General features: G+C 35.7%; 1 protein-coding gene across 8 annotated transcripts in view; it reads right to left on the bottom strand.

Moving 5' to 3' along the window:
• KATNAL2 (katanin catalytic subunit A1 like 2) overlaps positions 1 to 25,883 on the bottom strand; it is a 123,608-nt gene that overhangs the window by 66,354 nt on the left and 31,371 nt on the right. The window contains exon 1 of one of the 8 annotated variants that reach the window (XM_074279316.1): positions 6,166 to 6,434. The exons of 5 other annotated variants lie outside the window; for them this stretch is intronic. The gene's annotated coding sequence lies outside the window, so the exon portion shown is untranslated. Of the gene's footprint in view, positions 1 to 1,443; positions 1,716 to 6,165; positions 6,435 to 25,883 lie in introns of those variants that run through there. 2 more of the 8 variants (XM_074279311.1, XM_074279310.1) reach the window with 2 other exon arrangements.

Here is a 25,883-nt window from a genome sequence, read left to right as displayed (position 1 = left end):
GGAGGAATTCACTCAAAGGAAGTATGTGCCACCTGAAAGCTTCCTATTTTAACTAATTATTTTGCCTAACCAAGTGTTAAACTCAGCTGATTCTAAAGGAATGAATGAATAAGCATTTCATATACACTTAGTAGGTATTGAGCATGTGGGCTAAGTACTGGGAATTCAAACATAAAAAAAAAAGAAATAGTCCCTGCCCCCAAAGAATTTATATTCTAATGGGATGAGAGAACACACAAAGGGGATTTGTAGCCAGAAAAAGGTAAAGGCACAAGAATGATGAGTAATGGTTCCTCTCTCTGTTTCCTCTCTCTCTCTTTTTCTCTCCTTCCCTCCCCCTCTCTTTTCTTCTTCTTCTTCCCTTCTTCCTCTCCCTTTCTCCTCCCCCTCTTCCTCTGCACCTTCCTCCTTCTGTCTGTCTCTGTCTCTGTCCCTTATTTTGTGTCTCTCTCCCCACACACACACTCTGGTTGAGGCTCCTTCTGATTTAAGTTTTCCCAATTATCAGTTAGCCAGTGAATACCAATTAGCTTTTAGAATGGGTATTTACTTTTTTTAAAAGTATAGTAAAAAGACTGGTGCAAAAATACTGTCCCCAAACCAAACCAAACTCTGTCCTTGCACTGGGAAAGTGGGCTCCAACTTAAAACGCAAAGGTAGTGAAGTCTCCGGCTGGTTGGAGGCAAAGCAGAGATTGTCCATTCATGCTCTCTGTCTACTTCTGACTGAAATTAATCAGGGGCATCTCTGCATGTGTCACCGGCTGGGCTCCCTTGCATACATAACTATATAAGTATAAACAACTGACTCAAGTTCACTTTGAAATATAGATTATCAAGAATGAAATAGGCACATTTAATAATGAAAAACACCTTAGGTGTAACTGACTCATACCTATCATCGATAAATTGTTTTTACCAAATCTCAGTCAAATTGAAAATAAAATTATGAGAATACAGCAATTCAGTTAAGAGCCCAACATGCCATATTTCCTCCCCACCATTATTCCTAACAAAGACAGTATGGTGTTTGTACAATTCTGGCCCTGCCTCTAAGTCCCCTCCCTCATGGACCAGTTCTTTCTCTGCTGGCATAAGATGGAAAAGGACATCTGTACAACCACTAGGAAAATGGCAAAAAAGAAAAAAAAAGTGTTTGGGAGAAGTCTGCAGCAGAAGAGAAGTGGCCCCAGATAAAAGGGAAGGAGAATTACACTCTCCAAAGTAACAGAGAAATTAAGAAGAGGAGTGGGTTTGGGAGACAAGCTATGAGTTCTTTGGACACACTGCATTTGTGATGCCCATGGCACTTCCAGCTTGAAACACCTACTAGGTCATTGATGGTGGGGGTCTGGAGTTCAGGGGAAATAGTAGTCTAAAAATTTAACAGAGGAGCAAACTTAAGTCTAAAGTGGTTTCACAGTCACAAATGTGGTAGCAATACCAGAGTAGGAGCTTGAACCCAGTTTCCTTAATTCCAAAGCTTATGTTCTTTCTTATTCCAGTCGAGGGTACGCCATCCTCCCAGGCCCCCAGATGCATAACTTGGGCGTCACCTTTGATGGCTCACAAGCTCTCCCGCCATACCCAATCTGTTGTCCAATTCTATCACTTTGACCTTCACAGCATCTCCTATATTTCTCTCTGTTGTTGCCGCCCCTCTGATCCAGATCCAGATCCTCATCACCTGGACTATTGCAAACACCTATTGGTTGGTCTCGCCCCACTACAGTCCCTTCTCCACTCAGCTGTCAAGTTAATTTGACCATGTTTTCCACGGCCCCCTTTCAATAAACCCCAGTAGTTCCCCTTTCCCTCCAGATTCCAATATTAAATCCTCCATTTGGCATTCAAAGCCTTTCATAACCTGGCTCCCTCCTCCCATGCCAACCTTCTTACACCTTACTCCCCACTACATCCTCTGTGCCTTCTCTTTGCTGGCACGGATAGTCTCTCAGTTTTGCCCATTTTGACTAATTCTCTCCCACACAAGGAGTTCCCTCCTCTATATCTCCATCTCCAGGCCCCCTGGTTTCCTTCAAGTTCCAACTAAAATTCTTCTACATTTTACAAGAAGCCTTGAGTTAAAATGAGTCTATAACAAACATCTATTACTTTTGATAATAAAATTGGATTTAGTCATCTTCTTCTATGAAAATATCTAAGTCCCAAAGTAGCTGCAAAGGACTGGGCTCCTCAAAGGGATTATATAGGCATATATTATGTCATATAGGCAATTAAAGGAAATATCTTCCTACTGAGGGGAGGTCAAAGGGAGCATTCTTTCCCTTACCCAGATCCCCTTTCTGTAACATTACATCGACTACAAACAAGATACAGTCAGAAAGTGGGGGCAGCTGGGTGACCTCCCCCCTTCCCTCCTCTATTTCATATGAGCTTTTTGCTGATGACACATCTACAAAAACACTTGTGGCTATTTACTGATTTCTTCCTTGAAGATCTTATTGGGGGTGGCTAGGTAGTGTAGTGGATAGAGCACTAGCCCTGAATTCAGGAGGACCTGAGTTCAAATCCCGTCTCAGACACTTAACACTTCCTAGCTGTGTGACCCTGGGCAAGTCACTTAACCCCAATTGCCTCAGGAGGAAAAACAAAACAAAAAAAAAAAACAAACAGGAAATATATTGCTTTCCATTTTGATTCTGAGAGGGGGACATCCCCTGTTATTTTTCATTCCAGAAAAACCACTTATTGTGACAATTTGTCTTGGTTCATTAATTCATTTAGTCTTTCTGATAACAAAAGTAATTAATGGTCTTACTTTTTGAATCCCAAATGCTTATTAGGGACCCAAATATTACATGTATAATCATCTATCTATATATTTACATATAGTATGTGCTTTGATATATTATATCTTACACACATAAATATTAAGGGGCATTTATTAAACTTCTGCTATGTAACACTATGCTAGGCACTTGGGATACAAAGATAAAAGTGAAGGCATTCCTTGTTCCCAAAATATTTGCTTACATTATATAAAGACAGATGGTTCATAATAAAAAAACAAATATGCTGTCCACCTGGTGCTAGAAAACTATTACTACAGTAAGATGAGCTAGAGTAGAAGAACAAATATGTCACCCACATAGTATTGAGAGAGCATCACCCTAAGTGTTGATAGGTAAGTGCTCTCTAGCCCAGGCTGGGGAGCTTTCCCAGATGGTCCTTAGACTAAGAATTCTGTGTACCTATCCCGGACTTCAGCTTATCTGCCTTAGATAACAACTTGACTTTTCAGCTAGCATTTATTGACTGCACTGTGCTAATCACTAATCACTGTGCTAGTGATACAAAGACAAAAGTTCCTTACAATTAAGAATCTCTAAATGTTGTAGTATTTTTCTTTGCTATTTTCTCATTGAATTAATCATTTAATTCCAAAGAATTACTGGCTATGGAACTTCAATGGACTGATTCATACACTACCTAAGAGGAGACCAATTTATACCATATCAAGAAAAATTAATGGACCCTAAAAAATTTTTAAGATGAGAAAACTTTGGAAAAAATGATTTTAATAGAATGAACATTCTTTTGTGATGAATGTTTATAGCACTGCTCAGCTAAGTGATTGCTAGCAGTCCATTTAGCCCACAACCACTCATTTAAATCCTTGTTCTATAAAATTATCTTAAATGGTTACTTAAAATAAACACACACACACACACTCACACACACATACTAATATCACCTGAAGTGTTTGGATCTCATTTATTCAACCAACATTTCCTTACTACACCAATTCACATTGATTTCCTTCTTCTCTCAACTACAATGGGATACTTAGCACTTAATTACATGTGTATATTTGACAGGTTGCTTCGTATATGTTAGTCTTCTTTTTTCAATTGAATTCGAAGCTACTTGAGATCAGGGATTCTATCTTCTGTATTTTTTAGGTCTATGACTAAGCAATTTTGAAATATATAAATCATACAGTCTTAACTGATCTTATTATAGGTGATGACATTTCTTTCCAGACTTCAAATTCCAAGAGAGCCGGAACTTTATTTACTTTTGTATTCCCTAAATGCTTAATAAAATGTCTTGAAAACAATAGGACTCAATAAAGATTTGTTAAATTGGAAATGGATCTATATTCTCATAGATGTGGATTTTTCCTCTACATATACTTCCTTCTCATACTTTTTGTTTCTTATCCATCTTCCAGAGGAGCTACTCAATGTACTAGAAGCCTTTAAGTCTTTTTGCATTCGGGGGACACCACTGCAACTTTGGGGCCTAGTACATGTTATCTCTTGTTCTTGTTACATAGCAAGGCCACCTGCCTTTGCACTCACATATTTCCTGAGTGATATTCCTTATATTATTTCTTTTGTGTAGATTTGAAAAGATGCTGCATCCCATAGGTCTACACAGATCCCTGAGTCAACCATAACTTTAATTCTTTGGCAACTGTGGTTTTCCAAATTTTTCAATCATAATAGCAACACCAGCAAAGTGTGTTAAAAAGTTTGGAATAATTAAAGCATTATGCTCAGCCAAATGTAATCCAGCCTACTCTCTTCATCATAGCCATTCCTGAGACCAAGTTGCCCATTTGCAATGATTGTCTTAAAAATTTATTTTCACTGCATTATAGATTGGTTATACAACTGTGTGGCACAGCCTAGACTATAGGAATCCTTTATTCACATAAACTAGAAGGGAATTTTAAATTCAATGAATTAGCATTTGCTCTATAATTCTATCACTTAATGCCTTGAAATTTTGATTTGCTTCACTTATAGTGCCATCTAGTGTAATATGAGAATACTTTTTCATGAAATTATTTCAATATTTTGATGCCAGTTCCTTAAATTATTTAAAACTTAAAATCTTCTTATACCATAAGGAAGGACCATGTCCATTACAGAACCTAGCCCATGATTTTTTTAATGACCAAAAATTGAAGAAGAAGAAGAAGAAGAAGAAGAAGAATCAGGAAGAGACAATTTTGATAGCCAGTATCTAAATGACCAACTTCTCCCTGCCTTGGCTCTCTCTATAAAAATCCAGCCTGCCTTTCAAGATTCAATTCTGATATCACAGCCTCCCTGAAATCTCTCCTGATATTATCAGCTATAAGTAATCTCTTCTTCCTCTGAATTTCTAAAGTACTTTTCTCACACCTGTCTTCTGGCACTTAGCACCTTCTGCTTGGTTTTATAGTCATTTATGCATATGGTTTACCTTCCTATCTAGACTATGATCTCCTCCAATATATTATCTGTAATTTTTTTAACTTCCATCCCAATTAGCACATTGATTTGCTTTTCTGGGCACAATAATTCAATAAATGACTTGTTGAAAAAGGTCACTAATCAAACCCACAGTGCCTGTTTCTATCAAGAAGATAGAAGTGTATTTCTTCATCTATAACCCAGGACCAAAATTCCCCAAGTACCTAATCTCAATTTAAGTATTATTTTCATTTACATGATTATCTTTATTATGTGTATTTACTGGTTCTATGCCTTTGTTCTTCCCATCTCATATCCATCTTTTTTTTCTGGTACAAGAATATACTGTATTATATACCACAATTTGTTAAGCCATTTCTGATTGCAAGGTTTCTCTTGCCAGTTTTTTGTTACCACAAAATGTTGCTAAGAATTTTGGGACCTTTCTTTCTATCCTTGACAAAAAAAATTACATAATAACTGGCTTAGTTCACAAATCCCTTAAGAGCATGTGAGCATGCCTTTTTTTCCTAAAGCTCTACTAATGTTGACTATTCTGACTTCTGTCATTTTTGTCAATTTACTAGACATGAAATAAAATCTCAGATATATTTTTCACTTTGCATTTATCCTATTATTAGTACCTCGGGCCTCTTTTCATATGGTTATTAGTAGCTTGCATTACTTCTTCTGGAAATTGTTCCTATTCTTTGATTAGTGACCTTTTAAAATTTTTGGTTACAACCTCTTCAGACTTAGCTAGCATTTATAAGCTAGAACAAATAAGTAACAGTGAGTGGTAATAAAAATGAGATCTACAGGGCGGAGCCAAGATGGCGGAGAAGAAACACACGACTCAGTGAACGTCCTCACTCCCTCACAACCAATTAGATAAATTAAGTCTCAAAATTAGCTCAGGACTGATAGATACCACAAGGACTGGAAGCACGACTTACCAGCTGAAGAGAATCTGGAGTTTCAACAGGAAAGGTCAGTTCTCAGGGGAGGAATAAGAAAGACCAGCACAGACGGTGGGGTAGGGGCACACTGCGCCCATTGCGCTGGGAGGGGCTCTGGGATCAGAGAAGCCACTGAGGTAAAGGAATCTGGCACAGGCTGTTAGCTCTTCTCTGCTAATTATTTAGCAGTTCAGAAGAGAAAGCCAAAATATTTTAAAACTCAAATTAGATTTTCCCCGACCCTGGAGGTGACTCAGCAGAACTCTTGGCACCAGGGGGTGTGGCCTCAGCTACCACCTGAGAATAGTTAAGAGATTGACAAGTGGGTGGATACGGCCCAAGGCAACACACACTGCCTAGCTTAGCTGGAGGGAGTGGAACTCAGCTCCAGGAAGTCCCAGAGAAGCGGAACCTTTGAACTAGGGGCCGCGGTTTCTGGCAGACACTTCCAGTTTGAGCACAGGGGCTTTTCACATCACCTGCTGCAGACATCCACGCCCCACCCGGACACATAGGCTGGGCTTTGTGCTGTCTTTACTATTCTACGCCCTCGAAGCACAGCAGTGCTAATCACCTCTGAGGCACTTCCAGGGAGGGGGTGGGGGAACTCTCTCCCAGAGCTCTCTCTTAGCTCCGGCGCAGGGGCCGCTGCATCCATCCGGTCTGGGAGGAAGCTGGTAAAGAAGTAAATAATTTCCTACCCCAGGGACAGACCCCAAAAGATTTTTTTAAGTATGAGCAAAAAAGCTAGAAAAACCATAGATTCCTTCTATACAGAGAAAGAGCGGGTATCCAACCCCGAGGAAGTTGACAGCAGAGAATCAGCAGACAACAACCTAAAGGGGAACGATTCCTGCCCCCCATCACATAACTCTCTCCTAGAAGAAGCTCTTAAAAAATTGAGGGAGATCAAAGAAAAATGGGGAAAGGAAAGGGAAGTTATGATAGAGAATAACAACGTCCTGAAATTGGAGTTGGAAAAAATAAAGAATTCACAGGAGATGCAGGGAAACAAAATTAGTGAATTAGAAAAGGTTAAAAAAACACAGGAAAGTAGGATTTCTGAATTGGAAAAGATAAAAAAGTCTCAAGAAAATAGAATTTCTGAATTGGAAAAAGAAAATAATTCTCAAAAAAAAAAAATTAGGGAAATGGAAAAAAATTCAATAGAGCAAAATAATTCATTTAAAAACGAAATTGGGCATTTACAAAAAGAACTAAAAACTGTGAAAGAAGAAAATAACTCCTTAAAAGTCAGGATGGAACAAATAGAAATGAATGATTCACAGAGAACCCAAGAATCAGTCAAACAAAACAAAAAAAATGAGAAGCTGGAGAACAACGTCAAATACTTACTGGGAAAATCTATAGACCTGGAAAATAGATCTAGGAGAGATAATCTGCGGATTATTGGACTTCCAGAAAACTATGACCAAAAAAAGAGCCTAGATTCTATTTTTTACAGGAAATTATCAAAGAGAACTGTCCAGAGATAATAGAAACAGAAGGGAAAGTAGATGTGGAAAGAATTCATCGAACTCCTTCTGAAATAGACCCTAAAAAAAGAACACCACGGAATATTGTGGCTAAGCTGCAGAATTACCACACAAAGGAGAAAATCCTGCAAGCAGCTAGAAAAAAACAATTTAAATACCAAGGTGCCACAATAAGGGTCACCCAAGATCTGGCTGCCTCCACATTAAAAGATAGAAGGGCCTGGAACCTGATATTCCGTAAGGCAAAAGATCAAGGACTGCAACCAAGAATGAACTACCCAGCTAAGTTTAGCATCTTTTTCCATGGAAGAAGATGGTCATTCAATGAAACAGAGGAATTCTATATGTTTCTAAGAAAAAAACCAGACTTAAACAAAAAATTTGATCTACATCCACAAGACTGAAGAGAAACAGAAAAAGGTACACAGAACCCTTGAGAACTGTAACTCTGTTGTGGGTATATAAAAAATACTCAAGGATAATTTGATTTTACTGATATAAAAGAAAAAAAGGGGGGTGTAGTAAAGGGAAGGAGGTCGGTTCAGAAAAAGGGGAAGGAGTGATAAAAAGAGGGAAACTACATCCCAGGAAGAGACATAGAAAATACACCATATCTGAGGGAACTTAGTGAGGGGGAGAATCATTGTGTGAATCTTACTCTCATCAGAAGAGGCTCAAAGAGTAAATAATTAACATATTTGTTTTTCAGAGAATTTTCTCTCACCTCATTAAAAGGGGGGAGAGGAAAAGGGAAAAGGAAAAGGAGAATAAGTGAAGGGACTTGGAGGGAGGGGGGAGGGATCCTAAAAAAAAAAAAAAAAAAAAAAAAAAGAGGGAGGGTTGCGCGTCACAAGGGGGGGTCTGTAAATTAAATATCGAGGAGGGGGATCAGGGGGGTCAAGGGAAAAAAAGCATAATCTGGGGATAATACGATGGCAGGAAATACAGAATTAGTAATTTTAACTGTAAATGTAAATGGGATGAACGATCCCATCAAACGGAGACGGATAGCATATTGGATCAAAAAGCAGAACCCTACAATATGTTGCCTACAGGAAACACACTTAAAGCAGGGAGATACATACAGAGTAAAGGTAAAAGGTTGGAACAGAGCCTATTATGCTTCAGGTAAAGCCAAAAAAGCAGGGGTAGCTATCCTTATCTCAGATCAAGCAAAAGCAGAAGTAGATCTCTTTAAAAAAGATAAGGAGGGGGCGGAGCCAAGATGGCGGAGAAGAAACACATGACTCAGTGAACGTCCTCACTCCCTCACAACCAATTAGATAAATTAAGTCTCAAAATTAGCTCAGGACTGACAGATACCACAAGGACTGGAAGCACGACTTACCAGCTGAAGAGAATCTGGAGTTTCAACAGGAAAGGTCAGTTCTCAGGGGAGGAATAAGAAAGACCAGCACAGACGGTGGGGTAGGGGCACACTGCGCCCATTGCACTGGGAAGGGCTCTGGGATCAGAGAAGCCACTGAGGTAAAGGAATCTGGCACAGGCTGTTAGCTCTTCTCTGCTAATTATTTAGCAGTTCAGAAGAGAAAGCCAAAATATTTTAAAACTCAGATTAGATTTTCCCCGGACCCTGGGGGTGACTCAACAGACTCGGCACCAGGGGGTGTGGCCTCAGCTACCACCTGAGAATAGTTAAGAGATTGACAAGTGGGTGGATACGGCCCAAGGCAACACACACTGCCTAGCTTAGCTGGAGGGAGTGGAACTCAGCTCCAGGAAGTCCCAGAGAAGCGGAACCTTTGAACTAGGGGCCGCGGTTTCTGGCAGACACTTCCAGTTTGAGCACAGGGGCTTCTCACGTCACCTGCTGCAGACATCCACTCCCCACCCGGACACATAGGCTGGGCTTCGTGCTGTCTTCACTATTCTACGCCCTCGAAGCACAGTAGTGCTAATCACCTCTGAGACACTTCCAGGGAGGGGGTGGGGAACTCTCTCCCAGAGCTCTCTCTTAGCTCCGGCGCAGGGGCCGCTGCATCCATCCGGTCTGGGAGGAAGCTGGTAAAGAAGTAAATAATTTCCTACCCCAGGGACAGACCCCAAAAGATTTTTTTAAGTATGAGCAAAAAAGCTAGAAAAACCATAGATTCCTTCTATACAGAGAAAGAGCGGGTATCCAACCCCGAGGAAGTTGACAGCAGAGAATCAGCAGACAACAACCTAAAGGGGAACGATTCCTGCCCCCCATCACATAACTCTCTCCTAGAAGAAGCTCTTAAAAAATTGAGGGAGATCGAAGAAAAATGGGGAAAAGAAAGGGAAGTTATGATAGAGAATAACAACGTCCTGAAATTGGAGTTGGAAAAAATAAAGAATTCACAGGACATGCAGGGAAACAAAATTAGTGAATTAGAAAAGGTTAAAAAAACACAGGAAAGTAGGATTTCTGAATTGGAAAAGATAAAAAAGTCTCAAGAAAATAAAATTTCTGAATTGGAAAAAGAAAATAATTCTCAAAAAAAAAAATTAGGGAAATGGAAAAAAACTCAATAGAGCAAAATAATTCATTTAAAAACGAAATTGGGCATTTACAAAAAGAACTAAAAACTGTGAAAGAAGAAAATAACTCCTTAAAAGTCAGGATGGAACAAATAGAAATGAATGATTCACAGAGAACCCAAGAATCAGTCAAACAAAACAAAAAAAATGAGAAGCTGGAGAACAACGTCAAATACTTACTGGGAAAATCTATAGACCTGGAAAATAGATCTAGGAGAGATAATCTGCGGATTATTGGACTTCCAGAAAACTATGACCAAAAAAAGAGCCTAGATTCTATTTTACAGGAAATTATCAAAGAGAACTGTCCAGAGATAATAGAAACAGAAGGGAAAGTAGATGTGGAAAGAATTCATCGAACTCCTTCTGAAATAGACCCTAAAAAAAGAACACCACGGAATATTGTGGCTAAGCTGCAGAATTACCACACAAAGGAGAAAATCCTGCAAGCAGCTAGAAAAAAACAATTTAAATACCAAGGTGCCACAATAAGGGTCACCCAAGATCTGGCTGCCTCCACATTAAAAGATAGAAGGGCCTGGAACCTGATATTCCGTAAGGCAAAAGATCAAGGACTGCAACCAAGAATGAACTACCCAGCTAAGTTTAGCATCTTTTTCCATGGAAGAAGATGGTCATTCAATGAAACAGAGGAATTCTATATGTTTCTAAGAAAAAAACCAGACTTAAACAAAAAATTTGATCTACATCCACAAGACTGAAGAGAAACAGAAAAAGGTACACAGAACCCTTGAGAACTGTAACTCTGTTGTGGGTATATAAAAAATACTCAAGGATAATTTGATTTTACTGATATAAAAGAAAAAAAGGGGGGTGTGGTAAAGGGAAGGAGGTCGGTTCAGAAAAAGGGGAAGGAGTGATAAAAAGAGGGAAACTACATCCCAGGAAGAGACATAGAAAATACACCATATCTGAGGGAACTTAGTGAGGGGGAGAATCATTGTGTGAATCTTACTCTCATCAGAAGAGGCTCAAAGAGTAAATAATTAACATATTTGTTTTTCAGAGAATTTTCTCTCACCTCATTAAAAGGGGGGAGAGGAAAAGGGGAAAGGAAAAGGAGAATAAGTGAAGGGACTTGGAGGGAGGGGGGAGGGATCCTAAAAAAAAAAAAAAAAGAGGGAGGGTTGCGCGTCACAAGGGGGGTCTGTAAATTAAATATCGGGGAGGGGGATCAGGGGGGTCAAGGGAAAAAAGTATAATCTGGGGATAATACGATGGCAGGAAACACAGAATTAGTAATTTTAACTGTAAATGTAAATGGGATGAACGATCCCATCAAACGGAGACAGATAGCAGATTGGATCAAAAAGCAGAACCCTACAATATGTTGTCTACAGGAAACACACTTAAAGCAGGGAGATACATACAGAGTAAAGGTAAAAGGTTGGAACAGAGCCTATTATGCTTCAGGTAAAGCCAAAAAAGCAGGGGTAGCTATCCTTATCTCAGATCAAGCAAAAGCAGAAGTAGATCTCGTTAAAAAAGATAAGGAAGGAAACTATATCCTGCTGAAAGGTAGCATAAATAATGAAGCCATATCAATACTAAACATATATGCACCAAGTGGTATAGCATCTAACTTTCTAAAGGAAAAGTTAAGAGAACTGCAAGAAGAAATAGACAGTAAAACTATAATAGTGGGAGATCTCAACCTTGCACTCTCAGATTTAGACAAATCAAACCACAAAACAAACAAGAAAGAAATTAAAAAAGTAAATAGAACATTAGAAAAACTAGGTATGATAGACCTTTGGAGAAAACTGAATGGCAATAGGAAGGAATACACTTTCTTCTCAGCAGTTCATGGATCCTATACAAAAATTGACCATATATTAGGACATAAAGATCTCAAAATTAAATGTAGGAAGGCAGAAATAATAAATGCCTTCTTCTCAGATCACAATGCAATAAAAGCTACATTCAGTAAAAAGTTAGGGGTAAATAGACCAAAAAGTAATTGGAAACTGAATAATCTCATCTTAAAGAATGACTGGGTGAAAGAGCAAATTATAGAAACAATTAACAATTTCACCCAAGATAATGATAATGATGAGACATCATATCAAAATCTTTGGGATGCAGCTAAAGCAGTAATAAGGGGAAATTTTATATCTTTAGAGGCTTATTTGAAGAAAATTGAGAAAGAGAAGATTAACGAATTGGGCTTACAACTTAAAAGGCTAGAAAAAGACCAAATTATAAACCCCCAACCAAAAATTAAACTCGAAATACAAAAATTAAAAGGAGAAATCAATAAAATTGAAAGTAAAAAAACTATTGAATTAATAAATAATACCAAGAGTTGGTTTTATGAAAAAGCCAATAAAATAGATAAACATTTGGTAAATTTGATCAAAAAAAGAAAGAGGAAAATCAAATTGATAGTCTTACAAATGAAAAGGGGGATCTTTCCACCAATGAAGAGGAAATTAGAGAAATAATAAGGAGTTACTTTGCCCAACTTTATGCCAATAAATTTGATAACTTAAGTGAAATGGATGACTTTCTCCAAAAATATAGGCTCCCTAGATTAACAGAGGAGGAGATAAATTGCTTAAATAGTCCCATTTCAGAAAAAGAAATAGAACAAGCTATTAATCAACTCCCCAGGAAAAAATCCCCAGGGCCAGATGGATTCACATGTGAATTCTACCAAACATTTAAAGAACAATTAGCCCCAATGTTATATAAATTATTTGAAAAAATAGGGGATGAAGGAGTCCTACCAAACTCCTTTTATGACACAGACATGGTACTGATACCTAAACCTGGTAGATCGAAAACTGAGAAAGAAAATTATAGACCAATCTCCTTAATGAATATTGATGCTAAAATCTTAAATAAGATATTAGCAAAAAGACTTCAGAAAATCATCTCCAAGATAATACACTATGATCAAGTAGGATTTATTCCAGGAATGCAGGGCTGGTTTAATATTAGGAAAACTATTAATATAATTGACCATATTAATAATCAAATTAATAAGAACCATATGATCATCTCAATAGATGCAGAAAAAGCATTTGACAAAATCCAACATCCATTCCTACTAAAAACTCTTGAGAGTATAGGAATAAATGGATTATTCCTTAGAATAATCAGGAGTATATATTTAAGACCGTCAGTAAGCATAATATGCAATAGAAATAAACTGCAACCTTTCCCAGTAAGATCAGGAGTGAAACAAGGTTGCCCACTATCACCATTACTATTCAATATAGTACTAGAAACGCTAGCCTCGGCAATAAGAGCCGAGAAAGAGATTCAAGGAATTAGAGTAGGAAATGAGGAAATTAAACTATCACTTTTTGCAGATGACATGATGGTATACTTAGAGAACCCCAAAGACTCTGCTAAAAAGCTACTAGAAATAATTCAAAATTTCAGCAAAGTGGCAGGATACAAAATAAATCCACATAAATCCTTGGCATTTTTATATATCACTAACAAAATGCAACAGCAAGAGATACAAAGAGAAATTCCATTCCAAACAAATGTTGAGAGTATAAAATATTTGGGAATCCATCTACCAAAGAAAAGTCAGGAATTATATGAGAAAAATTACAAAACACTTGCCACAAAAATAAAATCAGATTTAAATAATTGGAAAGACATTCAGTGCTCTTGGATAGGCCGAGCGAATATAATAAAGATGACAATACTCCCCAAACTAATCTATTTATTTAGTGCTATACCAATCAGACTCCCAAGAAACTATTTTAATGACCTAGAAAAAATAACAACAAAATTCATATGGAAGAATAAAAGGTCAAGAATTGCAAGGGAACTAATGAAAAAAAACTCAGAGGAAGGTGGTCTAAGTGTACCTGATCTAAAGCTATATTATATAGCAGCAGTCACCAAAACCATTTGGTATTGGCTAAGAAATAGACCGGTAGATCAGTGGAACAGATTAGATACAAAGAACAAAAAAGGGTACATCTATAGCAATCTAATCTTTGACAAACCCAAAGATTCCAACATTAGGGATATTCATTATTCGGAGAAAACTGTTGGGAAAACTGGAAATTAGTATGGCAGAAATTAGATATGGATCCACACTTAACACCATATACCAAGATAAGATCAAAATGGGTCCATGATTTAGGCATAAAGAGGGAGATAATAAATAGATTAGAGGAACAGAGGATAATCTACCTCTCAGACTTGTGGAGGAGGAAGGAATTTATGACCAGAGGAGAACTAGAGATCATTATTGATCACAAAATAGAAGATTTTGATTACATCAAACTAAAAAGTTTCTGTACAAATAATACTAATGCAAACAAGATTAGAAGGGAAGTAACAAATTGGGAAAATATTTTTAAAAACAAAGGTTCTGACAAAGGTCTCATTTCCAAAATATATAGAGAACTGACCCTAATTTATAAGAAACCGAACCATTCTCCAATTGATAAATGGTCAAAGGATATGAACAGACAATTCTCAGAGGAAGAAATTGAAACTATATCCACTCACATGAAAGAGTGTTCCAAATCACTACTGATCAGAGAAATGCAAATTAAGACCACTCTGAGATACCACTACACACCTGTCAGATTGGCTAAGATGACAGGAACAAATAATGACAAATGTTGGAGGGGATGTGGGGAAATTGGGACACTAATACATTGCTGGTGGAGTTGTGAAAGAATCCAGCCATTCTGGAGAGCAATCTGGAATTATGCCCAAAAAGTTATCAAACTGTGCATACCCTTTGACCCAGCAGCGCTACTACTGGGATTATATCCCAAAGAAATACTAAAGAGCGGAAAGAGACATATATGTGCCAAAATGTTTGTGGCAGCTCTTTTTGTTGTAGCTAGAAACTGGAAGATGAATGGATGTCCATCAGTTGGAGAATGGTTGGGTAAATTGTGGTATATGAAGGTTATGGAATATTATTGCTCTGTAAGAAATGACCAGCAGGAGGAATATAGAGAGGCCTGGAGAGACTTAAATCAACTGATGCTGAGTGAAATGAGCAGAACCAGAAGATCACTGTACACTTCAACAACAATACTGTATGAGGATGTATTCTGATGGAAGTGTAAATCTTCAACATAAAGAAGATCCAACTCACTTCCAGTTGATCAGTGATGGACAGAGGTAGCTACACCCAGAGAAGAAACACTGGGAGGGGAATGAAAATTGTTAGCACTAATATCTGTCTGCCCAGGTTGCATGTACCTTCGGATTCTAATGTTTATTGTGCAACAAGAAAATGATATTCGCACACATGTATTGTACCTAGACTATATTGTAACACATGTAAAATGTATGGTATTGCCTGTCGTCGGGGGGAGGGAATAGAGGGAGGGGGGGTAATTTGGAAAAATGAATACAAGGGATAATATTATAAAATATATATATATATATATATAATAAAAAAAAAAAGAAAAAAAAATGAGATCTACAAAGAGTTGGATATGACTGAACTGACTCAACAACAGCAGCACCGATTTAGGGGAACTAGCACAAACAACTAAGACCAAGAGTGATTTCCCCAATGGATAAGTGGTCAAAGTATATAAACAAATACTTTTCAAAACAAGGATTACAAACTGTTAACTATATGAAAGACTGTTGCATGTCACAATAGTAAAACACAATAGTAAAAAACAAGTAAATAATAATAATTTTTTTAAAAAACCTCAATAAATTAAATAATGAATTAACAGGTAACAAAAGTTAGTTAGAAATAGTTTATTGTTAGAAAGGTGATAGAAAGACAAGCACAAACATCCAACATTTAAGGATCCTAAATTGGCCCAACTACTCTGGAAAGTAATTTAGAATAATAGGGGAAGAGGATGAAGGAAAGAAACATTTGGTAAGCACTATGCTACATACACACTCTACAAATATTATCTCACAACAATCCTGCATAGTAGATGCTATGCAATCAGAGGCTATATGTGAATAAGTTCCTTATATATCTTAGCTATCTGAAAAACTTGTTGCAAAGGAGTTTTTTCCCAAAAAATTAAATATTTCTCTCCTAATTTGAACTACATAGGTTTTTATTTGTGCAAAAAAAAAAATTGTCCAGAATTTCTGCCATAGTTTTCCTAGCAGTTTTTTGCAAATGGTGTGTTTTGGGCTCAATCTTTGAAGTCTTTGGGTTTTATCAAACATGTGCTATGAGATCATTGTTTCATTATGTGGTATACCTAAAATGTCCCCCAATCAGCTTTTTATTGCTTCTTTATAGTATAATCTGAAATTCAATATTGTTAGGCCCCCTGTGATTCCACTTTATCTTTTTTTATAAGATTCTTAACATTTTGTTTTTGTAGATAATTTTTTCTAGCTCTATACAATCTTTGATAGATTGGTAGGATACTGAATCAATAAATCAATTTAGGTAGCATTGCCATTTTTATTATCTTGATACTTTTCAACAATGAGCAATTTATAGCATTGTTTATTTTTTATTAATGCTTTTTATTTTCCATATGCATGGATAATTTTTCAACATTGACCCCTGCAAAACCTTATGTTCCAAATTTTCCCCTCCTCTCCATACCCCCAGATGGTAAGTGATCCAATATATGTTAAACATGTTAAAATATGTTAAATCCAATGTATGTATACATATTTATACATTTATATTGTATAGCATTATTTAAAACTACTGTTCATGTCTTGGTAGCTGAACTGTTAATTATTTTAGAAATGTTTTATAATTTTTTTAGAAGTTAGTTATTTTGAACAAAATTTCTTTCTTCCTCTTGGGTTTTGTTTGTAATATATAGGAAGGTTAATGATTTGTGGGAATTTATTTGATATCCTGTCATTTTGAAGAAATAATTGATTCTATTGGAAAGGGCTCTAATTTATCTCCATTATTTTGGTTTTTTGATAACATTTATCACATTATTAAAAGTTCCATTTATTTCTGTGCTTTTTAGTGTTCTCAAAATAAATATTTTATTTTGTTAAACATGTTTCTGCATGTGCTTTTTATTTGAGTTATTAATATAGTTTATTATATTTATGGTATTCCAAATATTAAATCAACCTTTCATTCCTGGTATAAATTCAATCTGGTACATTATTTTGGTGTACTACCGTAACTTTTTTTTTTGCTAATATTTTATTTAAAACTTTTATGGTGTAGTTTTCTACTACTGGTTTGTAATTTTCCTTTTTTCTCTCCTATATCAGGATCATAACTGCACCATATGAGAAATTTGATAGGATTTCTTCTTTTCCTATTTTTGGGTAGTTCACTACAGATAGTTTCTTTAGTCCTGAGATTTTTTTCTTTAAGAGTTAATTTACAGCTTGTTAAATTTATTTTTCTGAGAGGTTATTTAAATTCTCTACATCTTATTCTGTTGTTACTGTAGGCATTTAAAATTTTGTACATATTTATCTAATTTGTCATTTTTAATAGTTGTACTTTGGCTTTCTTCTCTTATGCCCTTCTTTAAAAAAAAATCAGATGACTTAGTGAATTATCTATTTTTTTCCTCCCTCCAAAAAAGTTCCTAATTTGAATGATCAAATCATTGGGATTTTTGACTTTCAATTTCATTAACCTATTATTGACTTTTCACAGTTCCTATTTTGGTATTTAATTGTTTTTTTTTTTTAATTTTATTGGTTTTTCCATTCTTTTTAAAAGAATTATATCTTCAACTCATTAAACTATTTCTTCTTTCCCATTGGTAAAAGTGTTTTGAGATAATGTTTCCCCTCTGGACTATGTGGGCTGCATCTCAAGAGTGTGGGTATGCTGTTTCTCACTAGTCATTTTTTAAAATGATATTATCTATTGTTTCTTTGATTTGTCTGATCTGCCAATTATTGAGGAGTAAGTTATTGAGTCTTTAGTTATTTCTTAATTCTTTCTTCAAAGGCTTTTTATTGAATATAATTTATTTCATAGTGGTCAGTAAAAGATGGATTTAATATTTCTGCTTCTTTGCATTTGTGAGATTTTTATGTACTAATGTATAGTCTATTTTTGTAAAGATGCCATGCAAAGCTAATAATGTACCACCCCTTTCCTATACCCGTCTCATCATTGTTCTCTGTTTTATATATATATATATATATATATATATATATATATATATATATATATATATATATATTTGCATTTATATTTTTTTTCTAAAATTCTATTCAGATTTTAAACTTTTCTTGTTTATATTTTATTGAATGAAAGGGATGCACTGTTATTCTCAACTATCATAATTTTACTATTTCTTTCTATAAATCAACTAACCTTTCCTTTGAATATTTTAATGTTATGTCATTTGATGCATAGTATATATTATTAAATAATTATCTGTAAATTATTAAATGCATAATGCATTTTCCTTGTTTATCATTTTTAATCAAATGCATTTTTTTATAGTCTTGTCTGAGATCACGATGGCTAGTCCTGCTTTTCTGAGTTCAGTTGAAACATAATAAATGTTATTCCAGACACTAATTGTTTTATTTCAAATATGTGTCTTGTAAATGGCATATTGTTAAGATTTTTTTAACCCCTTCTGTTGCCTTCTCTTTTATGGGGCAGTTTATCATAACATTAGTGGTATAAAATATCTATCATACAAATATGAAATTGCTTCTACTTCCTCTACCCAATTCTCTTCCCCTTGTCCAATTTCCATTCACAGATTCCTTCCTTTTATTCTCACATACACACATATGCAAACACGAGTTATTTAAAGGTTCATCCCTTCCTTCATTTTTTCTCTAGTTTATTCCATTTTCTTCCCAGTTTTTTTTTCTTTTCTTCAGATCATCAAAACAAACCAAAAGCAGTACCAAGTTCTCTCTTTTATTTATTTCCTCTATGACCCATGAGGACCCTTGTTTTTTCCCCTACTATTACAATGCATACCTTTCATTATCTAATTGTCCCTTTCAATGTCTCAAAATATTTCCTTTTTGGGAGTGGTATTTCGCTGGACTCCTCTGCTTAGATTTCAAAGTAACTGTTCAACTTTATCAGGAAAGCTTAGAGGACCACTATTTTATTAGAAGTCTATTCTTTCCCTGCCTGGAAAATTATTTTCTATTAGAAACCTTTATTATTTGACTTTTGCCACTACATCTTTTTTCTTTGACTGGGAAGCTCTGGGTTGTGACTATGATATTATTGAGAGTTTTCATTTTGTTTTGTTTTGGTTTTGGTTTTTTTTTAAGTTATTTTGCACTTTGTTTCTCAAAAGCTAAGCAGTTATTATTCATGGTTTCTTGAAATATAAGATGTGGGCTTTTTTGTTTGTTTGTTTCACTCATGGTTTTCAAGTTATCTGGTATCTCTTAGATTATCTCTCCTAGATTTGTTTTCTAGGTCCTTAAATTCTAGATGAGAGATACCTCACATTTTCTTCTATTTTTTCAGTCTTTAAAATTTGTTCTATGTTTTTGTCATCCAGTAAAATCATTAATTTCTCTTTGATCCAATCTAATTTTCAAAGAGTCCATTACTTGGCTAAAGTTTTTCACTTTCTGTACTAAGCTATTGATCCTACTAATAATTCTTTCCTCTAGAAAAGGGATTCTTTTTTTAAAATGACTTTTTATTGACATATGCATGGGTAATTTTTTACAACATTATCCCTTGCACTCACTTCTGTTCCGACTTTTCTTTTCCCTCCCCCCACCTCCTCCCCAAGATGGCAAGCTGTAGTATACATGTTAAATATGTTATCCTAGATACAAAATATGTGTGTAGAACCTTTCAATTCTTTTGTTGCACAAGAAGAGTTGGATTCAGAAGGTAAAAATAACCTGGGGAAAAAAATTAAAATGCAAGTAGTTCACATTCATTTCCCAGTGTTCCTTCTCTATGTGTAGCTGATTCTGTCCATCATTGATCAATTGGAACTGAATTAGATCTTCTCTTTGTGGAAGATATCCACTTCCATCAGAATACATCCTCATACAATACTATTGTTGAAGTATATAAAGATCTCCTGGTTCTGCTCATTTCACTTGGCATCAGTTCAAAAGTCTCTCCAAGCCTCTCTGTATTCATCCTGTTGGTAATTTCTTACAGAACAATAATATTCCATAACATTCATATACCACAATTTACCCAACCATTCTCCAATTGATGGACATCCATTCATTTTCCAGTTTCTAGCCACTACAAAACGGGCTGCCACAAACATTCTTGCACATACAGGTCCCTTTCCCTCCTTTAGTATCTCTTTGGGCTACAAGCCCAGTAGTAACACTGATGGATCAAAGGGTATTCACAGTTTGTTAGCCCTTTGGACATAGTTATATATTGCTCTCCAGAATGGTTGGATTCGTTCACAACTCCACCAACAATGTTATCAGTGTCCCAGTTTTGAAAAGGGATTCTTAATATAAGGGATCATAAACTTGAGTTTTTCCCCCAATGTTTTGATAAGCACACTTCAAAATATAATTCATTTCTCATATATTTCTAGCATGTTTAACATATATTGGACTAGTTGCCATCTGGAGAGAACATGGGGGAAAAGGGGGAAAATTGGAACACAGCAAGAGTTAATGTTGAAGAATTGCCCATGCATATGTTTTGAAGAATAAAAAGCTTTAATTTAAAAAAATAGTTTCTTTTGTAATCTTATATATTTTATTTTATGCATTTAAAAGCATTTTTTTTCTGAGAAAGTCCCTAAACTTCATCAAATTGCCAAAAAGCTCTATGCCACAAATGAGATAAAGAACCCTTGCTTTAAAACTCTAATTTCCTTTACTGTTTTATCTCCAAGGATTTAATTTTTATATCCCCAAGGATTTGTACATATATATATATATATTTTTTAAACTCTTGCTCCATTTTTTTCAAAAAAGTCCATAGAGCTTGTGGAAACTCTGTATTTTTAGGTCTTTCCTTTCTGAAGCTGCTAGGGAATACAGGAAATAGAGTGCTAGGAAATACAGAGATAGAGCCTGAAATCTAGAAGCCATAGTTCAAATATGACCTCAAATTTGCTAACTATGATCCTGGATAAGTCATTAAAACTTTTTTTTCCCTCAGTTTCCCCATCTGTAAAATGGAGATAATAATAGTACCTGCCTCCAACAGCTGTTATGAGAATCAAATAAGATAATAATTGTAAAGCACTTAGCATAATATAGGGCACAAAGTACTACATAAATATTATTATAATTATAGATATGATAGAATTATTCTCTTCTGAGTTTCTGGGTGTCCCTGGCTACATAAAATTTCTATTTCATTGGTGTTTTATTTATTCAGTTTTTCCAGTTCTTACTTCCTGAGTTGGAACTTTGTATCAGACCCAGGCTCAGTACACTCCTAGAAAGAATGACAAAGACTTGCTTGGTCCCTCTCCGTATTAGCAAACATGCTGTAACTCCCTCCTCCAGGTCATGAACATTGTGTTCTTCAAGGACCTCGGAGGTCTCTCAAGCCAGCAATCTATGGTAGGCTGATCCAAGAACAGAATGTTCAGGACCTTCTTGGTCCAAGTTTCAAAGCCTACTGATCAAAGGAGGCATCAGTTGCACAGCTGCAGGTTCTCAGAGACCAGAGAGACAATATGCTTTGTCCTCCTGTATCTTTGTCACTTCCTGGGTACTTAGATGCAGACTCTAGGCTTTCCTGGTTTGCCCAGGACCAAGAACTGGACTTTTTCTGGCTAGACCTATTCTCTAGAGCCAACATGCTTTTGGCTAGTTCCATATATAGGTGGGGGGCTAGAAAGATGCAATTAACTGTGATTTCTTCTTGTATTTCTTGATCATTAACCTGGTCTGGTGGTGCTCTTTCATTCTTGCAAGAGCAGGTGAAAGAACTAGTGCCATTCACTCTACCACCTTGAGAAGATTTCCCTCAAGCCATTTTTATAATGCCCCGGGTTATGTTAAAATTATGTGACATTTTCTTACATATGTATCTCCTTATTATGATTGAAAAGGCTGTACTGCTGACTCATTGTTAAGCAGAATAAAACAAAGAACAAGAATAAAGAACACTGAGATCTAATTCCAGAGTATTTAATCTTTTCATCTTAAGAAGGGTGAATATGAAATTTTCCCCTAAGAAAACAGCTTTTATAAATCTTTCAGAAATATCCATTCTCCTTGCCTGAACTGTCAATGTCCCTACCTCTTTCATAAGCTTCTTTCCCCTGGAACCTCAAAGCTTCCCAAACTGCTTTTATTGTCTCTACAGGAGATGATCCATGGACAGGAGCTGCTTGGTCCAGTGATTCAGGATTCTGTCAGCTTGGTAACAAGGCCATTTCAAAACTGGGTTTTTTTATTATGGCAGACTGTGAAACAGCTTGTAATAGGAGCCTCTAGGCCTTGAAATAATAATGTGATTTTTACTTTTAGACAAGTTTGATGGAAACCCAGAACTTAACACTTGAAAATAGATAATCATAAGGAAATATACAATTCAATCTCTCTCTACCAAATATATCAGTTTCTTATGGTAGCTTTTATTACTTGGAGCCAAAAACTCAGTTTTCCAAGTATATACTGGTTAAAGAAAGATGTATTCAGATTCTGATGAATCTTACATATTTACTTCTCAAGGCAATGAATGTTTGTGGTAATATACCAATGAAATTTAAATTTTTACAGAAAACTTTTCTGTGACCTGAAAAATGAACAAATTGAGGTCAATTAAAGGTAAGTAAAAAGGTTAGTGTCTGGGCACATAGGCACAATTAGATTTTCAATTAATTTGTTCCTATCGAGGGAGAAGCTTGGTAGTGAGTGTTTGATCTGGGCATCTCATCCGTCCCTATTTTCAATGATTTGGGCTTCTTTGTCATTTATTTCCTTTGTGAGTTATTGTGTAGTTAGGTTTTTCTATTATGAGATTCAAAATTGAATCCTATGATACCAGAGACAGAGGAAAGAGGAAGCATTGAATATCATTCCCACTTTTACACTTAGAAGATAGTTGTAGGAAAATCTTCTGCATGTACGGTACACATAGCATTAGTGTTTTTAATTTCCTTTTTTATGGGTACAATGGAGATTTAACTTGCAATAGCTTATTTCAATTTCTATAATACATTCCAATTTTTACATTAAGTTTTCCATCTCAAAAACATATAGTTAAAAAGGATACATCTGTTCTTTTTGAATGTTTTTATTGTAGTTCTGTTTTGTAGTCCCTGAATCTAATATTCACTTAGAAATTTCAAAGTATCCACCCACCAGTTCTAATGTTTTCTCCATAATTCTTTCTTCCTTTCCTCCAGGAATCCTTCTAGATTTTGAAAACAATATGCAAAAGTATTACTACTATCAAAAGAAGTAGTATTTACAATTCTTGAAAAAGTGTTGATTACATTAAATACAATAGCATAGTTAGCTAAATGTGCACAGAAGCACAGTATTCCATAAAGGGAAACTTAAAAAAACAAATAAAAAACAAAAAAAACCATTTTCATAATTATAGCTTTCAAAGAGTACATTCAAAACCAATGAACTTTCTTCTTCAGATTATTGTCATTATCCAGGGAATTAGAATATGCAATTATGACTGATTCACTCGTGTATGTGAATGTTAATTTATGGAGAAATATAAATACAGTATCAGAAAAATTCCATTTTGTATTTCTAAGACAATTGAAAACAAAAGCAAAATTAAATGTCGATGATATAAAGAGTAAAGAATACATTTCATCTACAATACCACTACTAGGTCTGTATCTCAAAGAGGGGGAAAAAAAAGGAGGGAAGACTATTTGTACAAAAATATTTATACCAGCTCTTTTTCTGGTGGCTAAAAAATATTTGGAAATTGAAAGGATGCCTATCAACTGGAGAATGGTTGAACAAGTTGTGGTATATGAATATAATGTTATACTATTGTGCTATAGGAGAATATGAAGAAGATGATTTCAGAAAACCTGATAAATTAAGAGAGTAAGGAACAGTCTACTTGTCAGATCTGTGGAAAAGGGAAGAATTTATGGACAAAGAACTCAAGAACATTATGAAATACAAAATGGATAATTTTGATTATATTAAGTTAAAAAGATTTTGCACAAACAAATCCAAAGCAATCAAGATTAGAAGGAAATCAGAAATCTGGGGGGTGGGGGGGCGAGGAATTTTTACAGCCAGTGTTTCTGATAAAAGCCTTATTTCTAAAATATATAGAAAATTGACTCAAATTTATAAAAAGACAGACCATTCCCCAATTGATAAATGTTCAAAGGATATAGATGTAAATTGTCCCCCTGCTCTTTGGGGGGGAAGAGTTGGAAAGGCTCTGATGTAAACTGTGTCCTCATTAATCTTTGGGGGAAGGGTGGTACTGGGTTTCAAACCCTCCTGGTCTCTGGAAGGGCCTCACCCTCCTGTTCATAGGGTAAACTCCCAGATAGGTAATCTCATTCAATTTAATTGGAGATCTTGGCTTGGGATATAATCATTATTCTCTATAGAGTTGAAAATTAGTCCCTGAAATTCATCTGGAGATTGGCCCCAGCTCCGAGCCAAAGAAACTCAATATAATTAAACACTGTGCCCAGACCTTTACAAATAATCCTAATAGGATTTTGCCCGCTGATGAAGATATTTTCTCTTTTCAGTATAACAAATCCATTTTTTAACTGTATGGATATATATACATACATTGTATTTAATATATACTTTAACATATTTAACATGTATTGATCTACCTGCCATCTGGGGGAGAGAGTGGGGGGAAGGAGGGGAAAAATTGCAACTGTTAATGCTGAAAAATTACCCATGCATATATCTTGTAAATAAAAAGCTATTTTAAAAATTCATTTTTTGCCACAAACCTTGCGCCTGTATTCATTTGTGTTTGCAAATTCTTTTGCAAAGCTTGCAACTAGCCAGGGGACCCTATTGTCAGAGGATCTCTCAACCCTCATTTCTCATACCTCAACAATATGAAAAAACAATTTTCAGAAGAAGATATTAAAATCCTTTCTAGTTATATGACAAAAAATGCTCTAAATCATTATTGATTAGAGAAATGCAAATTAAGACAATTCTAAAACTTCACACCTCTCAGCTGGCTAAGATGACAGGAGAGGTTGATGAATATTGGAAGGGATGTAGGGAAACAGTGACATTAATGCATTGTTGGTAGAATTGCAAAATGATCTAACCATTCTGCAGAGCCATTTGGAACTGTGCCCAAAGGATACAGAACTGTGCATACATACCCTTTGATCCAACAGTGCCATTACTGGGTCTGTATCTCAAAGAGTTCATACAAAAGGGAAAGGGATCCACATGTGCCAAAATGTTTGTGGCAGAACTTTCTGTAGTGGCTAGAAACTGTAAACTGAGTGAATGTTCATCAGTTTAAGAATGGCTGAATAAGTTATGGTATGAATGTTATGGAATGTTATTGTTCTGTAAGAAACAATCAGCAGGAGAATTCCAGAAAAGCCTGAAACTGAGGCTAAGTGAAATGAGCAGAACCAAGAGAACATTGTACACAATAACAACAAGATTATGTGACGCTCAACTGTGATGGACTCTTTTCAACAATGAGGTGATTCAAGATAGGCTTGTGATAGAAAATGCCATCAACATCCAGAGAGAAAACTATGAATCCTAGAATGTGGTATTTTCACCATTTTTTGTTGTTATTGTTGTTTGTTTGCTTGGTTTTTTTTTTCCTTTTGATCTGATTTGTGTGTGTGTGTGTGTGTGTGTGTGTGTGTGTGTGTG

Source organism: Sminthopsis crassicaudata, chromosome 1, assembly GCF_048593235.1.
Source record: "Sminthopsis crassicaudata isolate SCR6 chromosome 1, ASM4859323v1, whole genome shotgun sequence".
NCBI classification, from domain to species: domain Eukaryota; kingdom Metazoa; phylum Chordata; class Mammalia; order Dasyuromorphia; family Dasyuridae; genus Sminthopsis; species Sminthopsis crassicaudata.
Note: the sequence above shows the minus strand (reverse complement) of the source record. Positions and strands in the feature narration are given on the sequence as shown.